Raw genomic sequence first — 24,722 nt, 5'->3', positions numbered from 1 at the left:
TTGATTTGCTATCTCGGCACCTTTAGGACTGCTGAATTGTAGGGAGATGCTTATCAAATGGGTCGACGAAAGCTTTGAAGCTCAGGATCGAAACAAGTTGTGCTATTAATTTTTATATATTATATGCATCTGATACCTCAGGTGGTGCTATTTCCGGTGCACTGTTCAATTTTCGGTGGTGCCCTTTGTGATTGCCTTAATGCTATAAATATATGCCTAAAAGCTTGACAACTCCCTCTGTATTTTTACCTCCGTTCTTTTCCTACTTCAGTCGCAGGTGACTGATATGTTGTCTCACCTGCATAATTCTTTCTTGCAAGCACCTTCTTTTCTCAACTTTCAACTACGATTTTCATTGTATCTCTAGAGTGTGTTGTGCCATATTTTCTAACTATATTCTATAAGGCACAATTTTTTTATGCCCAATCTCAGCATGCCATCTATTTTAGTTTTATATAGTTTGCACATAAGTAATTTTGCAAGATTGGGCATAAATAATTTCACAATATGTATCTGAAAGTGGAAATTTGTACATAACCTTTCAGGACATCTCCATTTCAGATCCATGTTTTTGGAGTGTTTTATACATTAGTACTTGTGTAAAACATATGAGATTAGTATGCCACAACGCGATTGAAGAATTCATGTTTTTCCATATATATTTACAATCATACTTCCAGTAACATGTCCTTTGTAGATTTCAGTCTTCAGATCATATATTGAGCAAACAAAATTCTTCACTTTATGTATTATCATATATTCATGTGCGTAGGACTAAGAGTTCTCGCAGCAATGCGCGGGGCATCATCTAGTATTCTTCAGTGTTGACAACAGTTTCTCTAAGCCTATGTCCGTTCTCTTCCTCATACATGCTCCAGAGCTTCGCTAGGCACATCTTCAAAGACCGTGGCCACTCTTGATCAACCCACTCCAAGTAAGAACACTTCCGTTGATCCTATAATATTTAAAACTAGATCAGTAACAATTGTAGGGGAAATGGGTTTATAGCAACATAGAAAATTACCAATGCTTATTTTGAAAAACTGAAGAAACATGTTAATTATGACATATATTCTCAAAAAGATCAACGTGCAAATGAATTAATTGCTACTAAGACAACAACCAAATTCTGGAACATCAGAAGCTATAATTAACTACAACAGCGCTAGAAGTTCTTACTCATGTACAATAAATAACAAATTGAACATTTTATGTGGAAGGTAAATATAACTGCAACAGCATAGCGACAGTGTTTGGATGACAACAAATTGATACTAGCTTGTGTGTACATGCACAAATTTAGTAACATAGAACTAATAGCACTAAGGCCGTCCACTATGTATGCCAAAACTGGTGTAAAGACAACTGCTGCTACATCTCGCACCGGTGCTGTCATGGAATTGTCACGGCAGTTGTCCTAGAAGCAGGACTAAGTTGTGGAGCCATCGCTGTAGGGTTAGCTTAAAGGGGTTAAACGGGACAAATGACACAAGGAGTTTATACTGGTTCGGCCCCTTGCGGTGAAGGTAAAGGCCTAGTCCAGTTTGAGGTGGTATTGTTGATGTTTCGATTACCAGGGAGCGATTACACTTGACCTAGCTTTCAATCTGTTCTCTCTTGCCCTAAACCGCCGCCAGGTCATCCCTTTATATACATAGGTTGACGCCACGCGACTCATGGAGTCTCGAACGGATCATACACAATCGTTTCCGGCTCGGTGACTAGCTCTACATACCTTACAACCCAAGTCGTACATACATGGCGGTTTACACTTATGGGCCTTAATCCGCCTTTGGGATTTGGGCCCCTAATAAGTCTCCTTGATAAATCACCATCTTCTACCTCCTCCTGGGCTTTGTTATGATGAGCCACCATTGGGATAACCCGGCCCCTCCTGGGTGGGTCATATCCAATAGTCATATCCCCAACATTAGGCACCAGGTTGATTTGAACTTGTTCATGTCAATCTTCAACACTTAGAAAAAATCCTTCTTTGTTTGCTCTTGTGAGAGATTGTAACCTGCCATGACGTCATCTCCTAGAATTACGGAAACCTGCCATGACATCATCTGTCATTAATTTTGCACAATACCCAACATATCTTAATGGATCCTTAATAACCATCTCGAAAATCGAGGCGTCCGAGCGGCTGGATAATCATTCTTTGGCCTCCTCGTTTTCGTGCCCACCTGTTACCCTTCTCCTTATAAATAGGGTCAAGCAGCCCTCTTTTCATTTTCCCTTCTTTTCCTTCTTGTCTTCCACCTCTTCTTCGCAACGGATCTGCACGCTTGAGCACTGCCGCCGCCGCGAAGTCCATCGCCTTCCTCGACCTCGGCCGCTGCATCAACCTGAACGGGACCAGAGAAACTGCGACACCCCTCCATTGCTCCTCGGACCCAATAAGCACCTTATCTTCTCCGCCATAGATCTCCATTAGGGTTTCTGTAGTTCTTACGAGTTCATCATCGTTCTTCGTCACGCTTCTGTTTAATCCTTACTTTGATCCAAAAATGGCCTTTAAAATATGCAAAACTTGTTTCTATCCTTTGTCTTAATCGCTGAACATACCCTTTAGATGCAGAAATCTCGCCAATGTGCTAGTTCCTCCGCTGCTACAATATTTAGGCTTTGATTTATTTTCTTTTTTCACACAGCGCTAGATCCAAATCACCTACTCCAGTCTGTAAAACCTGTTTATTCAACACTTAGCAGATTTCACTCTTGATAGATACCAATCTGGTCATGGCGGCTTACATCACCGGTTATCACTAGCCATATGTCATTAGGCCCCCATTTAAGCCACCACTCTGAATATATACTGTAGCGTTTTGCTTCCGGCTTAATGAATCAACTTGAACCGACAAAATTTTCCTTTCTTTTAGGCTTCTTTCTTCACAATGCCGCCAAAGACGATCACTTCATGTAATTGGGTTCCCTCCATTGTCACTGAGAACACGCTCAAAGACTTTGTCAAAATCGGCTACTTACCAGCAAAAAATGTCATGTATTGCCCCCCCAATCCATACGAAGAAAAACCTCAGCCAAAGGATGATGAGGTCATTGTTTTTACTGATCACATGAATCGGGGCTTCTCGCCGCCCGGTTCTAAATTTTTACGAGATGTTCTGCACTTCTTTCAACTTCATCCTAAAGACATCGGACCCAAATCCATGTCAAACATCTGCAACTTTCAAGTTTTCTGCGAAGTATAACTTCAAGAGGAGCCCAGTGTTGAACTCTTTAGGGAATATTTTTATTTGAACCGCCAAAACAAGTTTACAAACGGACTCAGTTTGGAACTTGGCAGAATCTCTATTCAACAAAGAAGAGATGCTATCTTCCTCTATGCCTGTTTGCCGAGTCACCCCAAAGATTGGAACCAGACATGGTTTTACTGTGAAGATACCTCTCCGGCTGACGAAAATCCACTGTTGGGTTATCGTGTCCAGCGTCTTGACCCAAAGCATCGTCTTCCTGAAAAGCTTACCACTGTTGAACGTGCAAAGCTTGCCCCCGCCATTGCAAAGGTCAAGGCTCTGCTGGGAAATGGGTTAACTGTCATTGACTTGGTTCGGTGCTGGGTTTCTTTGCGAATCATACCCTTGAGTCGTCGACCCGGCTTAATGTGTACTTACACGGGTGGTATAAAGCATCCACTGAGCCACAACTCTGTGCATTTAACTGACAAGGCAATCAACGAAATGACAAAGACTCTTCTGAATGAAGATCCGGAAGACTGCAACAAAGTGGGTTTGAACCCTTTCTGCAAACTTAACCCTCCACCGGATGTAAGTCTCTAAATCACTTACTTTTATCTCATCATTCAAACGTTCTATTAACCCAACTTGATGACTTTCACAGGCAGAATCTGATTTTTGGAAAAAGAAATGTGACCATGAAGCCGCCAAAAAGGCCAGGGCTGCCAAGAAAGTCGCTAAGAAAAATAAGAAGAAATCAAGTGCTTCCGAGATGTTTGAACTGAATGACAGCTCTGAGTCGGAGGTAGCCCTTGACTCCCTTGGCTCCTTTTTCAATCATCTTATTGACACTGATTATTATCAAGATGACACGGGGGCCAGCCAAGCAGTTGAAGAAGAGGTAACAATTATTTCCTCTGGCTCAACACCTTTGCCAAGACAGAAAATTCGACGAGTAACCCAGAAATTAAGCTTTTCACACCCTTTAGATCATTTGGATCCTCACTTTCTTTTGAAGCAACAGTAGCACGAGAACCGGCGACAGACTTGGACCAACGGAGGTGAAGAATTATCCTCTGGCTTACCGAATACTTCAGTTCCGCGGAAACATCGAAATGAGGTCCTTGCAAACATAAACTCTTTTTACCCACTGGCGGGTCTCATTCGCCAGCCACTTAATTCTTCCGATTCAAACTACTAGGAGGCTTCTCGCTCTTCTTCTGGTGACTCATCACAGACCCAGTTGCCGGCTTTCAAAACTGCTCTTGGGTAATAACACTTCCTTGTTATTTTCTATCTCCTTGTACTTTTTATATCTGTACTGACCTCTCATGACCCATGAAGTGGAAAGGCAAAGCCTAGCAAGAAGGCAAAGGTGATCAAGCTGACTGAAGACCCCAAAGTCCATGAGCCGGAAGAACAAATTCCGGCATCTGTAACCTCCGTGCTAAAACCCGACGAGTCTGTTCATGATGTTCCACCAGAGATTCCTGACCTCTCCGGCAACCAGACAAATCTCAATCCTTTGAGTACTGAATTGTCAAGCCCACTTAAACCGTCAGAGACACATACCGATGATGTTATGATCACTCGCACCAGCTTTAAAGAACCGGGAAATCCAACTGTCTTGGCTAAGCACTCCGCCAAACAAGAGTTCATTGAAAAGCGGAAAGTGAGATTTGATATTGCCAACTATTCTCAATTAAGTATGAGCGACGTACTCTCTGGCTATCTCAACTATCGACATTCTGGGAATGGGGGTCCCCAGACTTGCCTTCCTGCGGCCCACGATGCGGCTATGTGAGTAGGCCTGTATGGCCCATCTTCATCAACGAGGCATTCAAGACCCTCACGAGGGGCCAAGCCTCACGACGCAGGCGATGCAAGACCTCCTCAGGAGCGGCCTCGCCAGGCAGGCTCATGAGGAGTGGAGATATCAAGGCGGGGCAAACCTCGCGAGGCTCTCGTGATGTGAGCCATGACGATCGGGATCAGGCGGGCGCCAGGCGGGCGCCAGCGCATGCAGCGTCCTTATTTCCTCTTTGGTGCCAAGGGGGCAAGCGCAGGCGCGGAGTACCAAGGCATCAAGCAAAGGTTTCCATATCAGTGCAATGAGACCAAGACCACGAGGACGGCAAGACGGAGGTCACCATGGAGCCCAAGACGGCGTCACCACCAGAGTCTTTTGCAGGCGAAGACTACTTTTGTCAGGATAAGTTGTACTAGATGTCCCCTTTCAAATTGGCCGTTGTTGGCTCCCTTCCCGCTCTATATTTGGGGAGAGGACCAGGGCCTCTATAAATAGGACTAGCCACCGCAGTAGAAGGCAACAAAGCCTGAGCTGATCGAATCCTCACCCACGCAAGTTCACCAAGCACAAGAACACCTCAACCTCAGGAGGTTGTTCTTCTCCTTGTACTGTTCATCATCAGCCCAAGAGGCAATCCACCACCACACTCTGGAGTAGGGTATTACACAACAACGGTGGCCCGAACCAGTATAAATCTTGTGTCCCTTGTGTTGTGAGTTCGTCGAGTTCGTCCACGAGATCTTAGAGAGCTAGGGCATGGATCGTAGGAGGGAAAGAACTTCGCGCGCACCCCAGAGTTCGAACCTTAAGGGTTTTGCCGGAACCCGAGATCCGACATTTGGCGTGCCGGGTAGGGGTGCACCGTAGATTCCGTTCCGTCGATCCGCGCTCCGTCGCTCCGTCATCTCCATGGCGGACGCTCGCTGTGCTCGCGCTGAGCGCCGGGCTGCCCTCGCCACCCGCGTCGCTCAGACGGCTCCAGTCGGCGGGCCACCTCATCGTTCTCCGTCGCCTGCCGCCAACGCCGCCTCTGGACCGGAGGGGAATGAGCAGCAAGCGTCCTCGCTACGGCGAGACGGCCGCACCGCCACTCCATCGCTGACCTCGGCCGGTTTGTCGTCCCACGCTTGCCGCGCTCCCGTGGACCCTCAGGCCGCGCTGGGGCTGGCGCGAGAGCTTCTCCGCTACCGCCCCGTCGATGCCCTCTACGAGGACTGGCTCAACTGCATCACCGAGCTCGTCACCACTGCAGGGGGCTCCCCTGCGGCGTCCATGTCGCTGCCACGCCCACCATCAGCCGCGGATGGCGAGGCTCATGGAGCGCCTCCACCACCTCTGCCCCAAGACGGTGCCTTGGCGCCAAGGCGTGCGGCCCCACGGTGTAACCCACCACGACCGGTGCCCGCGCATGAAGAGAGAAGCTGCCAGGAAGTTCCTCAGCCGCGAGAAGCCGCACCTGCGCTCCCCGCGTCGCCTCGCCAAGACCACGCGCCACCTGCGATGGCGGCGCGCGGACTCCATCGAGTCCAAGCTCCACCTCCAAGACGGGCCCCGGTGACCATGGCCGGCTGCCGCGCCTTCACCCCTGAGCTGTGTAGCGTCGCCTGGCCGGGCAAGTTCAAACCGGATCTGCCTCCTCGCTACGACGGCACCCCGACCCCGCAGAGTTCCTGCAGCTCTACGAGCTGAGCATCGAAGCGGCCAACGGCGACGAGAAAGTCATGGCGAACTGGTTTCCAATGGATCTCAAGGATGGTGCCCGCTCCTAGCTCCTGAACCTACCGCCGGGCTCGATCTCCTGGGACGAGATGCGCGACCGGTTCGTCGCCAACTTCCAGGGCACTCGCAACCGCCCACCGGCCACGGGTGACCTGCGCTGCATCAAGCAACAACCAGGAGAGACCCTCCAAAAGTACATCCAGTGCTTCAACAACACTCGTCTCAAGATCCCCAAGGTCACGGACGAGGCCATCATCTCCGTGTTCTCCGACAGCGTCCGCGGCATCAAGATGAAGGAGGAGCTAGCTATCCACGAGGAGTTGTGCACACCTCAGGAGCTATTCAACCTGGCGACCAAGTGCGCAAGAGCCGAGGAGGGGCGCCTCTCCCTCCTCGAGCTGCCAGCTGCGGGCGCAGAGGAGAAGAAGGCCAAGGCCAAGGACATGAAGCGCAAGGAAGCAGCTGTGCTCGCAGCGGAGCCGGACACCAAGCGAAGCAGAGATCAGCCCGAGTCATCCAAGAACAGCCGACCGTTCTGCGCCTTCCACAACTTGAACACCCACAACACCAGTGACTGTCAAGAGCTCAGAGCCATTCATGAAGGACGCTTCGGTCGACGCCCCGAACGCAGCGACCGGGGCTACGACCGAGGAGGAGGACGTGGTGGCGGACGTTGGGACGACCGTGGCCCGCGCCAGGAGTGGCGCGACCAGCCTCGTGAGGACCGCTGGCAGGATCATCCTCGCGAGGGCACCTGGAGAGACCAGCCTCATGAGGATCGTCCTCAGGGCAACGCCGGTCTTCCCCCGCTGCCGCCACCGCCAAGAAGGAACGACGACCACCATCAAGACGAGAGGTATGGGGGCTTCCAGGAGCCACGCGCTATCACCTACATCTTGGGCGGAGCCCAGGCCCCAGCCTCGCAGCGTATCTTCAAGCAGTTTGCTCGTGAAGTGAATGCAGTCCTCCCCAAGCTCGAGGCCACGCGCCCGCTCAGGTGGTCCCAGTGCGCCATCACCTTCAACTCGGCAGATCAGCTCAAGTGCACAGCCACCGCTGGCACCCTCCCGATGCTTTGTTCACCAGTTATCAGCAACGTGCAAGTCACCAAGACCCCCATCGATGGCGGCGCAGGGCTCAACGTCCTATCCATCGACACGTTCGACAACCTCCAAGTGCCATATGATCAGCTTCAGCCTACCAAGCCTTTCTCAGGAGTGACCGCCGGTTCCACCACGCTGATAGGGCAGGTCTGCCTCCCTGTCACCTTCGGAGAATGAAGAATTACCGCACCAAGCTCATTGACTTCGATGTTGCGCACATCCGTCTGCCGTACAACGCCATCCTTGGGTATCCAGCCCTGGCCAAGTTCATGGCGGTGACACACCACGGCTACAATGTCCTCAAGATGCCGGGAAGCGGCGGAATCATCACGGTCCCATGCAAAGAAAGAGACGCGGTGTGCTCCCTTGAGCGCGCCTTTCAAGCTGCAGCAATCGACGACCCCGACAGAAAGGGCGAAGGCCCTCCAGAGGCCATCCCCAGGAAGAAGCAGCTGCGTCATGCAGGACCTCAGGAGGATGGCGTCGCGGTTGGAACCTTGTCAGGACCGGTGCCCGCTCCGGGGGCGCCTCCCTCCATCGCATATGAAGGCGCGGCCAGCGCCCTCCTCGGGTAGGGCTCGGGGGCTCCCTCCTGGAGGGCCTCAGACCTTGCCAACATCACGAGGGAGGCGCTTGGGCACCACTTGGAGGCGTGCTTCATGGCACGCTTCCCTCAGGAGAACACGGGGCAAGGAACGCCCACCGCCCAAGAGTTTATCACCAAGACCACTCAGGAACTACAGGACGCAAGGACCATGCGCAGCGACCGCCGCTCATGAGGCGCCCCCCCATCCAGGCGAGGATGTTGGGCTGCGCGTCTGCATCGACGTCCCAGGGCTCAACAGGGCCGCTTCTCAGGAGCTTTTCTGGCCTTCACACGTGGGCCACTGCGAGGGTCCACCGCACAGCTACGTTTGCATGCCTTTTGGCTTCCCGAGCGTGTCGTACGTTTACCAGCGCAACCCGCGGAGCATCCTGGCGGCTCAGGAGGCCAGGCGCCATGCTGTCCTGGCAGAAGTGGAGACGGTCCTCAAGGAACCGCCTGGGCCCCCAGAGCCTCCCGAGGCTCAGGGCCCCGGTGGCACGAAAGGAGCTACCCCTTCGCTGCACACCTTCGGCTGCCCCAACTCTTGTTCGTCAACAGAACTTGGTGACATTTTCCAAGTTCATTTAGCTGGGAGCGCCCCTCAGGCTGCATTATTCCCAGGCCATGTGGGTCTGTCCCTGTGGCGTGTATCCTTTCCTTATGTCTTTAGCTTACCTTGCTGGGGGCGCCCCTCGGGCTGCATCATCCCCAAGCCGCTCGGGCCTGACCCAGTGGCATGTATCTCCCTTGCATTTGCTTAAGCCTTCTGCTCTCATGCGTAATCTACCTGTGATTGTCACCTGCCCGGTTGCCACCTGCTTGATCGTCGCCTCCCACGGGGCCTCCTTACACTGGCACGGCACTGGTGCATGGGTCTGTCCCTGCCATGTCGACAAACCTGAGCGGTCGAGCTCTGGATCGCGACACGCCCCGCGCACGTCACCTCACCAGGCCCTCAGTGCCTTCATCTCCTCGCAGAGCAACCAGTGGCAGGCTGGCAACCATAACGGCAAACCTTGTTTCTCCTTGTGTTGGATCACAGGGATCTCGTGAAGAGGATAGCAGGCGGCACTGTGAGCTTCCTTTCCTCTCGTACAATCCGCTTGTGCATTAAAAGGGGGGCTCCTGAGCATCGCGACTCAGGAGCTCTTACTGGCTCTCCAGCCCTCACCCCCTGGCCCTGACCACGACATCGCGACCTGGCATACCAGAGGCGGCTGAGCTCGCTCGAGGGCCGGGACCTGAGGACGTAGAGCACGAAGGAGAGTATGTGAGAATGGGAGACTCGTATGGGCCCGGCCTGGCTACGCTGCGGAAGCTTGCGCACGAAGCCTGGCGCATCACGAGGACTCGGCCACAAACTATCTAGATAAGTCTCGCGCTCAGATCGGCTATTCCCTGGAACCTAAGGGTCACGCTCGCTGCAGCCCTGTTGCAGCCACGTCGCCCCCCTTTATTGCCTTACCATCGCTGCTTGAGCGCTAAAGGGGACCTCCTGAGCATCGTGCCTCAGGGGCTCTTACTGGACCCCGAGCCGCTAACCTCCTGGCCTTGACCACGGCACGCGACCTGGCATACCTGCGATGGCTGTAGCCTGCCTGGGGACTGGGACCTGTCAGCGTAGAGCAACAAGCTATCACGAGGTTGTAAAGGGGAGACCGAGCCTTGACAGGACATGCGTTCGCAAATTTTCATAACAAGGAAGATATACACAAAAGACACCACAGACCCTTTACACACCCCTGCGGGGTACTCCATGATTCTTCGCAGGGAACAAAAGATAAGAACTTAGAGGAACCCTATCTACACCCTCCCGCGGTGGACGCCATCATCAACAGTGGGCCACGGGAGGCCGGCGCCAACCCCATCCAGATCAACGGCGGCGGCGGCTGGATGCCGCTGCGCTGCTCCGGGCGCGGCGAGAGCTCAAGGGCACGTAGCTATCGTCGCTCGTCTCCGGAGTCTCGTAGAGCTCAGGAGAACCGCTGGACGCCCAAGAGTCGCTGCTGCTAGAGGCGCCATGGGCTGGGCATGCATCGTCCTGGCGATCCCCTCCGGGGCAACACGCCAGGCGGCGGCCCTCTGCATCGAAGACCTTGAAGAAAAGCATGAAGACGCCGTCATACTCGAAGTGGATCGCGAGGGCGCCCCTCGAACGGCAAACCCGAGCGACCTCGCCCCAGCAGCGAGTCATGAAGATCTTGCCGGTGGGGACCGCTTCGACCTCTGCTCCGGTCGCCGGAGCATCGCAGTCAACATGCTGCAGCCAGAGCTCGAGGGGCCCTCTCGGTGGCATCACATCGGAGAAGAACCGCGGGAAGCGAATCCAAGAGCTTGGGGGCATCGACGCCCATAGCACAAGCTTGCGAGAGGAATCCACGACATGGATTCCACGGGCAACAGCGCGCGTCGCCGTCGCGCGGCGACCACGTACGCGGCGCGGGCGGTGCCCCTCGTCGCTCCGCCCTCCTGAGCCCTCGGCTTGGGCGTACAAGGGTAGCGGATACCCCGGAGGAGGCCGCTCGCACCAGGGCCTCACCACCACTGATGACCCACCAGTATAGGGATCTATCGTTGTCCTTTCGATAATTAAGAGTGTAGAACCCAACGAGGAGCAGAAGGAAATGATAAGCGGTTTTCAGCAAGGTATTCTCTGCAAGCACTGAAATAATAGGTAACAGATAGTTTTGTGATAGGATAATTTGTAACGAGCAACAAGTAACAAAACTAAATAAAGTGCAGCAAGGTGGGACAATCCTTTTTTTAGCAAAGGACAAGCATGGACAAACTCTTATATAGAGGAAAGTGCTCCCGAGGACACATGGGAATATCATCAAGCTAGGTTTCATCATGTTCATATGATTCGCGTTCGGTACTTTGATAATCTGATATGTGGGTGGACCGGTGCTTGGGTGCTGCCCTTACTTGGACAAACATCCCACTTATGATTAACCTCTATTGCAAGCATCCGCAACTACAACAAAAGTATTAAGGTAAACCTAACCATAGCTTGAAACATATGGATCCAAATCAGCCCCTTACGAAGCAACGCATGAACTACGGTTTAAGCTTCTGTCACTCTAGCAACCCATCATCTACTTATTACTTCCCAATGCCTTCCTCTAGGCCCAAGTAATGGTGAAGTGTCATGTAGTCGATGTTCACATAACACCACTAGAGGAGAGACAACATACATCTCATCAAAATATCGAACGAATACCAAATTCACATGAATACTAATGGCAAGACTTCTCCCATGTCCCCAGGAACAAATGTAACTACTCACAAAGCATATTCATGTTCATAATCAGAGGGGTATTAATGTGCATATAGGATCAGAACATATGATCTTCCACCAAATAAACCAACTAGCATCAACTACAAGGAGTAATTCACACTACTAGCAACCCACAGGTACCAATCCCGGACATGGAGACAAGAATTGGATACAAGAGATGAACTAGGGTTTTAAGAGGAGATGGTGCTGGTGAAGATGTTGATGGACATTGCCCTCTCTCGATGAGAGGAGCGTTCGTGATGATGATGGCGATGATTTCCCCCACCCGGAGGGAAGTTTCCCCGGCAGAACAGCTCCGCCAGAGCCCTAGATTGGTTCCGCCAAGGTTCTGCCTCGTGGCGGCGGAGTCTCGTCCGAAAAGATGGCTTATGATTTTTTCCTCATCGAAAGACTCCATATAGCATAAGATGGCCATCAGAGGGCCACCAGGGGGCCCACGAGGCAGGGGGCGTGCCCAGGGGGTAGGGCGCGCCCCCCCACCCTCGTGGGCAGGGTATGGCCCCCCTGGTGAACTTCTTGCACTCAGTATTTTATATATATATTCTGAAAATGACTTCCGTGAAGTTTTAGGACTTTTGGAGCTGTGCAGAATAGGTCTCTCATATTTGCTCCTTTTCCAGCCCAGAATCCCAGCTGCCGGCATTCTCCCTCTTTATGTAAACCTTGTAAAATAAGAGAGAATAGGCATAAGTATTGTGACATAATGTGTAATAACTGCCCATAATGCAATAAATATCGATATAAAAGCATGAGGCAAAATGGACGTATCAACTCCCCCAAGCTTAGACCCCGCTTGTCCTCAAGCGAAAGCCGAAATCGAAAAATATGTCCACATGTTTAGAGATAAAGGTGTCGATAAAAAATAAAATACGGACATGAGGGCATCATGATCATTCTTAGAACAACAACTTATATAATTCTTTTCATATGATCTCTTATGCTAGGGTAATAATTCAATCACAATTTCAAGTATGAATCATAAACTTCATTGAAAACTAATAAACTGTAATCCCAGTCATTGGAGCAATTGCAATTTATCATAACATAGGAAAGAGCCAATAGAAGAGCTTTTCAGCAAGTCCACATACTCAACTATCATATAGTCTTCCACAATTGCTAACACTCACGCAATACTTATGGGTATGGAGTTTTAATCGGACACAGAGAAACATAGGGGCTTATAGTTTTGCCTCCCAACGTTTTACTTGAAGGGTAATGTCAACAATAATAGTTCATGAAAACTCACATCCAATTAGCCATATATACCAGGATCTTTCCAACATGTTGTGCTTGCCAAAAGATAAAATGTAAAAAGGAAGGGTGAAGATTACCATGACACATATGGAAGGTAGAAGATATAAGTAAAAGATAGGCCCTTCGTGGAGGGAAGCAGAGGTTGTCATGCGCTTTTATGGTTGGATGCACAAAATCTTAATGCGAAAGAACGTCACTTTATATTGCCACTTGTGATATGGACCTTTATTATGCAGTCCGTCGCTTTTATTTCTTCCATATCACACGATCATATAAAGCTTATTTTCTCCCACACTAATAAGTCATACATATTTAGAGAGCAATTTTTATTGCTTTCACCGATGACAACTTACTTGGGGGATCTTACTCAATCCATAGGTAGGTATGGTGGACTTTCATGGCAAAACTGGTTTCAGGGTGTTTGGAAGCACAAGTAGTATCTCTACTTGGTGCGATGAATTTGGCTAGCATGAGGGGGAAAGGCAAGCTCAATCATGTTGGATGATCCAAGACAATATAATTTATCTCAGATGTAAGAAAACATAACCCATTACATTGTCTTCCTTGTCCAATGTCAACTCTTTAGCATGTCACATTTTAATGAGTGCTCACAATCATAAAAGATGTCCAAGATAGTGTATTTATATGTGAATACCTCTCTTTCTTTATTACTTCCTATTAATTGCAACGATGACCAAAACTATGTTTGTCAACTCTCAACAACTTTTATTCATCATACTCTTTCTATGTGAGCTCATTACTCTCCATAAGATCCATATGATCTCCTTGTTTCTTTTTATTCTTTCTCTTTTAATTTATTCACTCAGGATCATGGCAAAATAATCAAGCCCTTGACTCAACACTAATCTTTATTATATATAGCTCACAGACTCGATTACATAGAAGGATTATAAAGCAAAACTCACAACAAGATCATACTAAGAACTTTTATTCTACTAGATCAAAATATTATCAAAAGGATCGAACTAAGAAAAGCGGTAAAGATAAAAGTGATGGTGATACGATACCGGGGCACTCCCCCAAGCTTGGCAGTTGACAAGGGGAGTGCCCATACCCGATGCTCAGTTCTTCTTTGTTGGTGAAGAAGGTGGAGTTGTTGATGATGGATAGTCGCACATCGAGCGTAAAAGGTCTTCTAACTTGCGGATAATGCCTTTGAGTGCGATGATATGCTCCTTCAACAAAATATTTTCACATGTGAGATACTTATTTTGTATACAAGCTAACTCAATCATCTTGAAAGCTTCGATCTCAGTTGGGGTAAGAAGATTGTGGTCAAGTTGAAGGATGTCTTCTGTTGCCGGAACTTGGTCCTCCGTGGCCTTCTTGATCCCTTTATCCTTGTTGATCTCCATGGGTTCTTCTCTCTTCAGCTCTATCTTCATTAGCCAAGCATCGTTGCCCTCATTGTTGGAGGAGGAGGGAGACGACATGACGACCAGGATTTTTCAGAAAAACAGCTCGAAACAAAGACATGAGATTTTTGCGTGATATGGGAGTCAAAACCTCCGGGAGATTATATAATGAATTTTTACCAACCAAAATACGCGTTGTGTATGAAAACGGAGTCCGGAGAGCACACGAGGTGCCCACGAGGTAGGGGGCGCGCCCAGGGGGTAGGGCGCGCCCTCCACCCTCGTGGAGCCCTCGTGTCCTTCCCGGACTGCTTCTTATTTTTCTAAATATTCCAAAACGGAAGAAAATTGCCATTAGAACTGTTTTGGAGTCGGTTTACTTACCATACCACATACCTATTCCTTTTCGGAGTCCGAAACATTCCAGAAAGTGTCCCTTATGAATTCCTCCGGGGTTACGGTTTCAATAACATTGGTTTCAACATTTATAGGATTACCTGAGATATAATGTTTAATTCTTTGACCGCTCACCACCTTCGGATTTGTGCCTTCGAAGTTGTTGACTTTTATGGCACCGGAATGATAGACCTCCTCAATAACGTAAGGACCTTCCCATTTAGAGAGAAGTTTTCCTCCAAAAAATCTTAAACAAGAATTGTATAGCAATACATAATCACCTACATTAAACTCACGCTTTTGTATTCTTTTGTCATGCCATATTTTAACTTTTTCTTTAAACAACTTGGCATTTTCGTAGGCTTGGGTTCTCCATTCATCAAGTGAGCTAATGTCAAATAACCTCCTCTCACCGGCAAGTTTGAAATCATAGCTGAGCTCTTTAATAGCCCAATAAGCCTTATGTTCTAGTTCGAGAGGTAAGTGACATGCCATAAACCATTTTATACGGAGACATACCCATAGGATTTTTATATGCAGTTCTATAGGCCCATAATGCATCATCAAGTTTCTTGGACCAATTCTTTCTAGACCTATTAACAGTCTTTTGCAAAATTAGTTTGAGTTCTCTATTGCTCAATTCTACTTGACCACTAGACCGTGGGTGATAAGGAGATGCAATTCTATGATTAACATCATACTTAGCAAGCATTTTACGGAAAGCACCATGAATAAAATGTGAACCACCATCAGTCATTAAATATCTAGGGACTCCAAACCTTGGAAAAATAACTTCTTTAAGCATCTTAATAGAAGTGTTATGATCAGCACTACTAGTTGGAATAGCTTCTACCCACTCAGTAACGTAATCAACAGCAACTAAAATATGTGTATATCCATTGGAGGCAGGAATAGGTCCCATATAATCAAAGCCCAAACATCAAATGGTTCAATAACAAGTGAATAATTCATAGGCATTTCTTGATGTCTACTAATATTACCAATTCTTTGACATTCATCACAAGACAAGACAAACTTACGGGCATCCTTGAAGAGAGTAGGCCAATAAAAACCGGATTGCAATACCTTGTGTGCAGTTCCATCTCCAGCATGGTGTCCTCCATAAGCCTCGAAGTGACACTTGCGTAGGATCTGTTTCTATTAATGCTCAGCTACACAAAGTCTAATAACACCATCTACTCCTTCTTTATAAAGATGTGGGTCATCCAAAAATTAATGCCTCAAATCATAGAAGAAAATTTTCTTTTGCTGGTATGTGAAACTAGGTGGTATAAATTTAGCAACAATGTAATTAGCATAAGCAGCATACCATGGAGGAGTGTGAGAATCATTTATGACATTTAATTGTTCATCAGGAAAGCTGTCATCAATAGGTAGTGGGTCATCAAGAACATTTTCTAACCTAGACAAGTTGTCTGCAACGTGGTTCTCAGCTCCTTTTCTATCAACAATATGCTAATCAAATTCTTGTAGCAAGAGAACCCATCTAATAAGTCTAGGTTTAGCATCTTTCTTTTCCATCAGATATTTAATAGCAGCATGATCAGTGTGAATAGTTACTTTAGAATCAACAATATAAGGTCTGAACTTATCACAAGCAAATACAACTGCTAAGAATTGTTTTTCAGTAGTAGCATAATTTCTCTGAGCATTGTCTAGAGTTTTACTAGCATATTGAATAACATTTAATTTCTTATCAACTCTTTGCCCTAGAACAGCACCTATAGCATAATCACTAGCATCACACATAATTTCAAAAGGTAAATTCCAATCAGGTGGCTAAACAATAGGTGCAGAGATCAATGCTTTCTTAAGTATTTCGAATGCTTCTACACAATCATCATCAAAAACAAATGGTATATCTTTTTGTAATAAATTAGTCAGAGGCCGAGAAATTTTTGAGAAGTCCATAATGAACCTCCTATAGAAACCGACATGACCAAGGAAGCTTCTTATACCTTTGATGTCCTTGGGACATGGCATCTTTTCAATAGCATCAACCTTGGCTTTATCAACCTCAATACCTCTTTCAGAAACTTTATGCCCCAAAACAATACCTTCATTAACCATAAAGTGGCACTTTTCCCAATTCAAGACAAGATTAGTTTCTTCACATCTCTGCAAAACTCGGTCAAGGTTGCTTAAGCAATCATCAAAAGAGGACCCATAGACAAAAAAATCATCCATGAAAACCTCACAAATCTTCTCACAAAAGTCAGAGAATATAGCCATCATGCATCTTTGAAAGGTAGCAGGTGCATTACATAAACCAAAAGGCATACGTCTATAAGCAAAAGTACCAAAAGGGCAAGTAAAAGTAGTCTTTGATTGATCATTGGCTGACACAGGTATTTGAGAGAAACCAGAATAACCATCTAGAAAGCAAAATTGAGTATGTTTGGATAATATTTCTAGCATTTGATCGATAAAAGGTAAGGGGTAATGATCTTTTTAGTAGCTTTATTTAATTTGCGGAAATCAATTACCATCCTATAACCTGTAATAATTCTTTGCGGGATCAACTCATCTTTATCATTAGGAACGACAGTAATACCTTCCTTCCTAGGGACACAATGGACAGGACTTACCCACTGACTATCAGCAACTGGATAAATTATACCTGCCTCAAGAAGCTTTAGTATTTCCTTTCTTACCACTTCCTTCATCTTAGGATGCAGCCATCGTTGATGATCATGAACTAGTTTGGCATCTTCCTCCAAATTTATTTTGTGTTGATACAGAGTGGGACTAATGCCCTTAAGATCATCAAGAGTATATCCAATAGCAGCACGATGCTTCTTCAGAGTTTTCAATAATCTCTCTTCTTCATGCTCTGAAAGGTTAGCACTAATAATAATAGGATATATCTTTTTCTCATCAAGATAAGCATATTTAAGAGTATCAGGTAACGGTTTAAGCTCAAACACGGGATCACCCTTGGGTGGAGGAGGATCCCCTAGGATTTAAATAGGCAAATTGTGTTTCGGGATGGGTTCCTGTTTAAAGAATACTTCATCTATTTCCCTTCTTTCATTCATAAACATATCATTTTCATGGTCTAGCAAATATTGTTCTAAAGGATCACTAGGAGGCACAGCAATAGAAGCAAGACCAATAATTCCATCTTTACTAGGCAATTCCTCTTCACGGTGTTGTCTACGAAATTTAGAGAAATTAAATTCATGAGAAATATCACCTAAACCAATAGTAACAACATCTTTTTTGCAATCTATCTTAGCATTAACAGTGTTCAAGAAGGGTCTACCGAATATGATGGGACAAAAGCTATCTTGTGGGGAACCAAGAACAAGAAAATCAATAGGATATTTAGTTTTCCCACACAAGACTTCAACATCTCTAACAATTCCAATTGGTGAAATAGTATCTCTATTGGCAAGTTTAATTATGACATCAACATCTTCTATCTTAGTAGGTGCAATATCATGCATAATTTCTTTGTATAAGTCATGAGGTATAGCACTAGCACTGGCACCCATATCACATAAGCCATGATAACTATGATCTCCTATCTTAACAGAAATAACAGGCATGCCTACCAAAGATCTAGGTTTATCTTTAGCACAAGGTTTAGCAATTCTAGCAGTCTCATCACAGAAATGAATAACATGCCCATCAATATTATCAGACAAGAGATCTTTAACAATAGAAATATTAGGTTCAACTTTAATTTTCTCAGGAGGTGTATAGGTTCTAATATTGCTTTTACGAACCACAGTTGAAGCTTTAGCATGATCTTTTATCCTAACGGGGAAAGGTGGTTTCTCAACATAAGAAGTAGGAACAATAGGATTATTATAAGTGATAGTCTTTTCTTCAACTTTAATAGGTGCATCTAATTTTACTTCTATGGGAGGATGATATTTAAAACACTTCTCCCTAGGGAGATCAACATGAGTAGCAAAAGATTCACAGAAAGAAGCTACTATCTCAGAGTCAAGTCCATATTTAGTGCTAAATTTACGGAAAACATCGGTATCCATAAAAGATTTAACACAATCAAACTTAGGTGTCATACCTAACTCCTTACCTTCGTCGAGGTCCCAGTATTCAGAGTTACGTTTAATTCTTTCCACTAAATCCCATTTGAATTCAATAGTCTTCATCATAAAAGAGCCAGCACAAGAAGTATCGAGCATGGTGCGACTGTTATCAGAAAGCCGAGCGTATACATTTTGAATAATCATTTCTCTTGAGAGCTCATGATTAGGGCACGAATATAACATTGATTTAAGCCTCCCCCAAGCTTGAGCGATGCTTTCTCCTTCGCGAGGCCAAAAATTATATATATAATTGCGATCACGATGAACAAGATGCATAGGATAAAACTTCTGATGAAATTCCAATTTCAATCGTTTGTAGTTCCATGACCCCGTATCATCACATAGACTATACCATGTCAACGCATCTTCGTTCAAAGATAAAGGGAATACCTTCTTCTTAATAACATATCCGGGTACACCTGCAAGCTTAAATAATCCAAAAACTTCATCCACATACATTAGGTGCTCATCAGGATGCATTGTTCCGTCTCCTACAAAAGGATTACCTAGCAGTTTTTCTATCATACCCAAAGGAGTTTCAAAGCAGACATTTTCATTTTAATTTTCATTTTCATTTTTAGTAGGTTCAGTAGGTTGAGGAGAAACTCTTTGCTCCACTGGTCGAGGTGAAGATACCCCGAATAAGCCCCTCAGAGGATTACTTTCCATAGTAACAAGTGACGGTAAATTTCAGCACACTATATAAATTTTCCTTACCAAATTCCACCTACCAAAGAAGCTTCACTACCCGGCAACGGTGCCAGAAAAGAGTCTTGATGACCCACAAGTATAGGGGATCTATCGTAGTCCTTTCGATAAGTAAGAGTGTCGAACCCAACGAGGAGCAGAAGGAAATGATAAGCGGTTTCAGCAAGGTATTCTCTGCAAGCACTGAAATAATAGGTAACAGATAGTTTTGTGATAGGATAATTTGTAACGAGCAACAAGTAACAAAACTAAATAAAGTGCAGCAAGGTGGCCCAATCCTTTTTGTAGCAAAGGACAAGCCTGGAAAAACTCTTATATAGAGAAAAGCGCTCCCGGGGACACATGGGAATATCGTCAAGCTAGGTTTCATCATGTTCATATGATTCGCGTTCGGTACTTTGATAATCTGATATGTGGGTGGACCGGTGCTTGGGTCCTGCACTTACTTGGACAAACATCCCACGTATGATTAACCTCTATTGCAAGCATCCGCAACTACAACAAAAGTATTAAGGTAAACCTAACCATAGCATGAAACATATGGATCCAAATCAGCCCCATACGAAGCAACGCATAAACTAGCGTTTAAGCTTCTGTCACTCTAGCAACCCATCATCTACTTATTACTTACCAATGCCTTCCTCTAGGCCCAAATAATGGTGAAGTGTCATGTAGTCGATGTTCAAATAACACCACTAGAGGAGAGACAACATACATCTCATCAAAATATGGAACGAATACCAAATTCACATGACTACTAATAGCAAGACTTCTCCCATGTCCTTAGGAACAAACGTAACTACTCACAAAGCATATTCATGTTCATAATCAGAGGGGTATTAGTGTGCACATAGGATCTGAACATATGATCTTCCACCAAATAAACCAACTAGCACCAACTACAAGGAGTAATTAACACTACTAGCAACCCACAGGTACCAATCTCGGACTTGGAGACAAGAGATGAACTAGGGTTTTGAGAGGAGATGGTGCTGGTGAAGATGTTGATGGAGATTGCTCTCTCCTGATGAGAGGAGCGTTGGTGATGACGATGGTGATGATTTCCCCCTCCCGGAGGGAAGTTTCCCCGGCAGAACAACTCCGCAGAGCCCTAGATTGGTTCCGCCAAGGTTCCGCCTCGTGGCAGCAGAGTCTCATCTAGAAAGATGGCTTATGATGTTTTCTGCATCGAAAGACTCCATATAGCATAAGATGGCCATCAGAGGGCCACCAGGGGGCCCACGAGGCAGGGGGTGCGCCCAGGGGGTAGGGCGCACCCCCCACCCTCGTGGGCAGGGTGTGGCCCCCTTGGTGAACTTCTTGCGCTCAGTATTTTTTATATATTCTGAAAATGACTTCCGTGAAGTTTCAAGACTTTTGGAGCTGTGCAGAATAGGTCTCTAATATTTGCTCCTTTTCCAGCCCAGAATCCCAGCTGCCGGCATTCTCCATCTTTATGTAAACCTTGTAAAATAAGAGAGAATAGGCATAAGTATTGTGACATAATGTGTAATAACAGCCAATAATGCAATAAATATCGATATAAAAGCATGATGCAAAATGGACGTATCAACCACCTGCATCGCCGCTTCGTCACGACAGTGAACCGGCCTCTTCTTCGGCGGGAGCGGCCCCGGATCATCATGGGGGTCCTTTCCTTTCTCTTCAGCGAAGAACCTTCGGATAGGCGCCATTACTGCCGGCAGTGGAGCAAGGAGGGAAGAAGCACGCGAACAAGGAAGAGATGGGCGACGAGGGCTCTGCCCCCCCTCCCTATTTATAGCAGAAGAAGGCCAATCGGCGCCTCCCACGATCACAAGTAATGATGATCTTCCTTGCATGTTGCAGGGACTTATCCAGTCGAGCAGTTGTCGAGGCAGCATGGGGAAGCGAAGATGCCCACGTCCAATCAACCGCCACGCATCAACCACGGTCGTAGGCTTTTGGGGCTCGCGGCACTCCGTGCTTGACCTTTGGCTTCGCCTCGAAGCCAAGCCCGAGCACGCCTTGGCCCCGGGGGCTACTGTCGGCGTTCTAGGAGTGGGGGTCCCCAGACTTGCCTGCCTGCGGTCCATGGCGCGGCTATGCGAGCAGGCCTGTACGGCCCATCTTCATCAACGAGGCATTCAAGACCCTCGCGAGGTGGGCGACGCTAGACCTCCTCAGGAGCGGCCTCACCAGTCAGGCTCACGAGGTGTGGAGATATAAAGGCGGGGCAAACCTCGCGAGGCTCTCGTGACGTGAGCCATGACGATCGGGATCAGGCAGGCACCAGCGCGCGCAGCGTCCTTATTTCCTCTTTGGTGCCAAGGGGGCAAGCGCAGGCGCGGAATACCGAGGCATCAAGCAAAGGTTTTCATATCAGTGCAACGAGACCAAGACCACGAGGACGGCAAGATGGAGGTCACTGTGGAGCCCAAGATGGCGTCACCACCAGAGTCTTTTGCAGGCGAAGACTACTTTTGTCAGGATAAGCTGTACTAGTTGTCCTCTCTCAAATTGGCCATTGTTGGCTCCCTTCCCGCTCGATATTTGGGGAAAGGACCAGGGCCTCTATAAATAGGACTAGCCACCACAGTAGAAGGAAACAAAGCCTGAGCTGATCGAATCTTCACCCATGCAAGTTCACCAAGCACAAGAACACCTCAACCTCAGGAGGTTGTTCTTCTCCTTGTACTGTTCATCATCAGCCCAAGAGGCAATCCACCACCACACACTGGAGTAGGGTATTACACCACAACGATGGCCCGAACCAGTATAAATCTTGTGTCCCTTGTGTTGTGAGTTCATCGAGTTCGTCCACAAGATCTTAGAGAGCTAGGGCGTGGATTGGTAGGAGGGAAAGAACTTCGCGTGCACCCCAGAGTTCGAACCTTAAGGGTTTTGCCGGAACCCGAGATCCGACATCAACCAAGTGCACACCAGCCGTGACCTTAAAATTGATATGGTGAAGCAGATGCACCAAAAATATGAGGTATACATTCTTCCTTTAATACATTATGCATATCCTGTCAGCCCCCAAGTCTACTATATATGATAAGCTTGAATATGCGGTAGACTTAGAATAATCATAAGCATCTTTGGTAGAATCCTTCCAAGGCTAGTTTTTGCCATTAGAGTTTAAAACGGATTTTAAATAATTAACATTGCATCCGTAGTCCCCAAGGAACGTTTTAATCAGCATGAATGAGCCGGTCCTGTTCACCATTGTTTTAGAAAGGAGAGCTTACCTGTGTAGCCCCCATGAGTCGGCTATGATTGTTTACGGCACAGATGGGTCATCATAAAATAGTAAGGAGACGCAAGCAATATGCATTAGCCCCCAAGTGCCAAGTACTCTTGCTTGCAAAGTGCTTGGGACTTTATTCACCTAAATCGTAGTATGAAGAATTTTTCGACATGCATTAGCCCCCAAGTGCCAAGTGTTGTTGCTTGCAAAAGGCTTAGGACTTATATTCCTGTAACCCGGATATGAATGTCTTTACAACTCTGTGCATCTGCAGGATGCCACTGCTCAACTTGAATCGCAATTGGCTGATGCAAAGACCCGGCTGGAGAATCAAGAATCTGAGACCCGGAAAGCCGATTCAAAATTCCAATTTAGCGTGGCTGAAACAGAAAAGCTGAAGACTAGTTTTGAGGCTGGAAGACACGCTTGGGCTGAAGAGAAAACTGCCTTGACGCGGCGGTCTGAAAAGGCGGAGGCGGCTCTTCAAGAGGTGACCACTGAACTTACTGGTTTAAAATACCGTGTATCCCAGATGGTTTATGCTATCTTTGGTGAGTCGCCTTGCTAGCATCAAAATTGAATCACTTCCTTGTTGGTATAAACCACCTCTAATCAATCCATAATTATTACTCAGGTCCCAGGAGTAGCAAGCTTAGCCAAGAAACGCTTGTGAAGCTCAAGGTTGTTTATACACTTGTTGAACAACTCTATACCGGAACTCAGCGCGCGCTGGCCATGATTTCTCCGACTAATCAAGAACCTACTCTCTTGAGTGATGTCTTGAAAAAACTCTCTATTATGCCTGCTAGGATTAACGAGATGAAGCGGTCATCTGCAAGAGTTGGTGCCGTGACAACTTTAAGCCGGGCCAAGGCATGGCTAGCAGAACTAGACCCGCCCGAGATAGCTACTGGGTATCCAAGCTTAAAATAAGATGGCACTCCTTTTGAGAAGAAAGACTTCGCTGCCTATGTGAAGGAGATATGCCCCCTGGCCGGCCTGATTGCCAATGAAACGGATCTTTCAAGATATCAACCGGCTTATGACATGGAGAATCAGAAGATGCCTACGCCGTCTTATAAAGTGATGGATCTAATCCCCTATCCGTAAGCATACTTTCGCCCCTAAAGTTGAACCGTACGAACTTATAGATGATGAAGCTGAATTTCAAGCCTTGTGTGGCATCGATTGGTCATCACCGAATTTCTAGACGGTGGAGGAGGACGAAGAATTGGAGAAGGATGATCCTAAAGCCTCAAGTCGTCAAGGCCAAGAAGAGTGAGCTGTCGGGCGGTTTAAATATTTGATCCTTTGAAAACACTTGATCTTTTTACCTCACTGAGTCATGTAATAGGCTAGTGAAACTTTGCTCTGTCGTGCCATCGTGCACGTTTGTGTTTTGCACAACACTATTTGATCCGCCACTTGAAAAGCTATCATTTTATGCTCATGATAACATTGATTTATGCAGATGAGATTTAGCATTATCCTGCACACAAGTAGATCGCAAGTGCCCTGGCGGTTTACCGTGGGACTGGTCACAATACCCGATATAAAACCAACTGTGACTAAAATAGTTTATAAGTAGGGCTGGTTTAATTGTAATTAAATATAATCAAAAATATCATACCTGTGATATATGATTAAATTGCCGGCTTACCATACCAATGCAGTAAGGGTGATAACCCATAACATGGAAAACAATACTTCCAAATATTCAATATCATTATGAAAATCCAGCCAAGTTGGGCTATTATCATATACTGGCGACTTATCGTCAAAAGCCAATCCGGGTTATCAAAAATCCCAGATATGCTCAAATATGAGCCATAAGGATGGAGGCCACATGGCCTGAATTGTCTCCAGCCATATTTTAATACGGCATAGACATATGAACCTAAGAATACTCAGAAAAAGTTAATGAATAAAATCGAGAAAAACGAGGCTTTCATAGGCTGCCA

Source organism: Triticum urartu, chromosome 5A (assembly GCF_056163025.1).
Source record: "Triticum urartu cultivar PI428250 chromosome 5A, HENAU_Tu73, whole genome shotgun sequence".
In the NCBI taxonomy this organism is placed as follows: Eukaryota; Viridiplantae; Streptophyta; class Magnoliopsida; order Poales; family Poaceae; genus Triticum; species Triticum urartu.
This window is presented reverse-complemented; position numbering follows the sequence as displayed.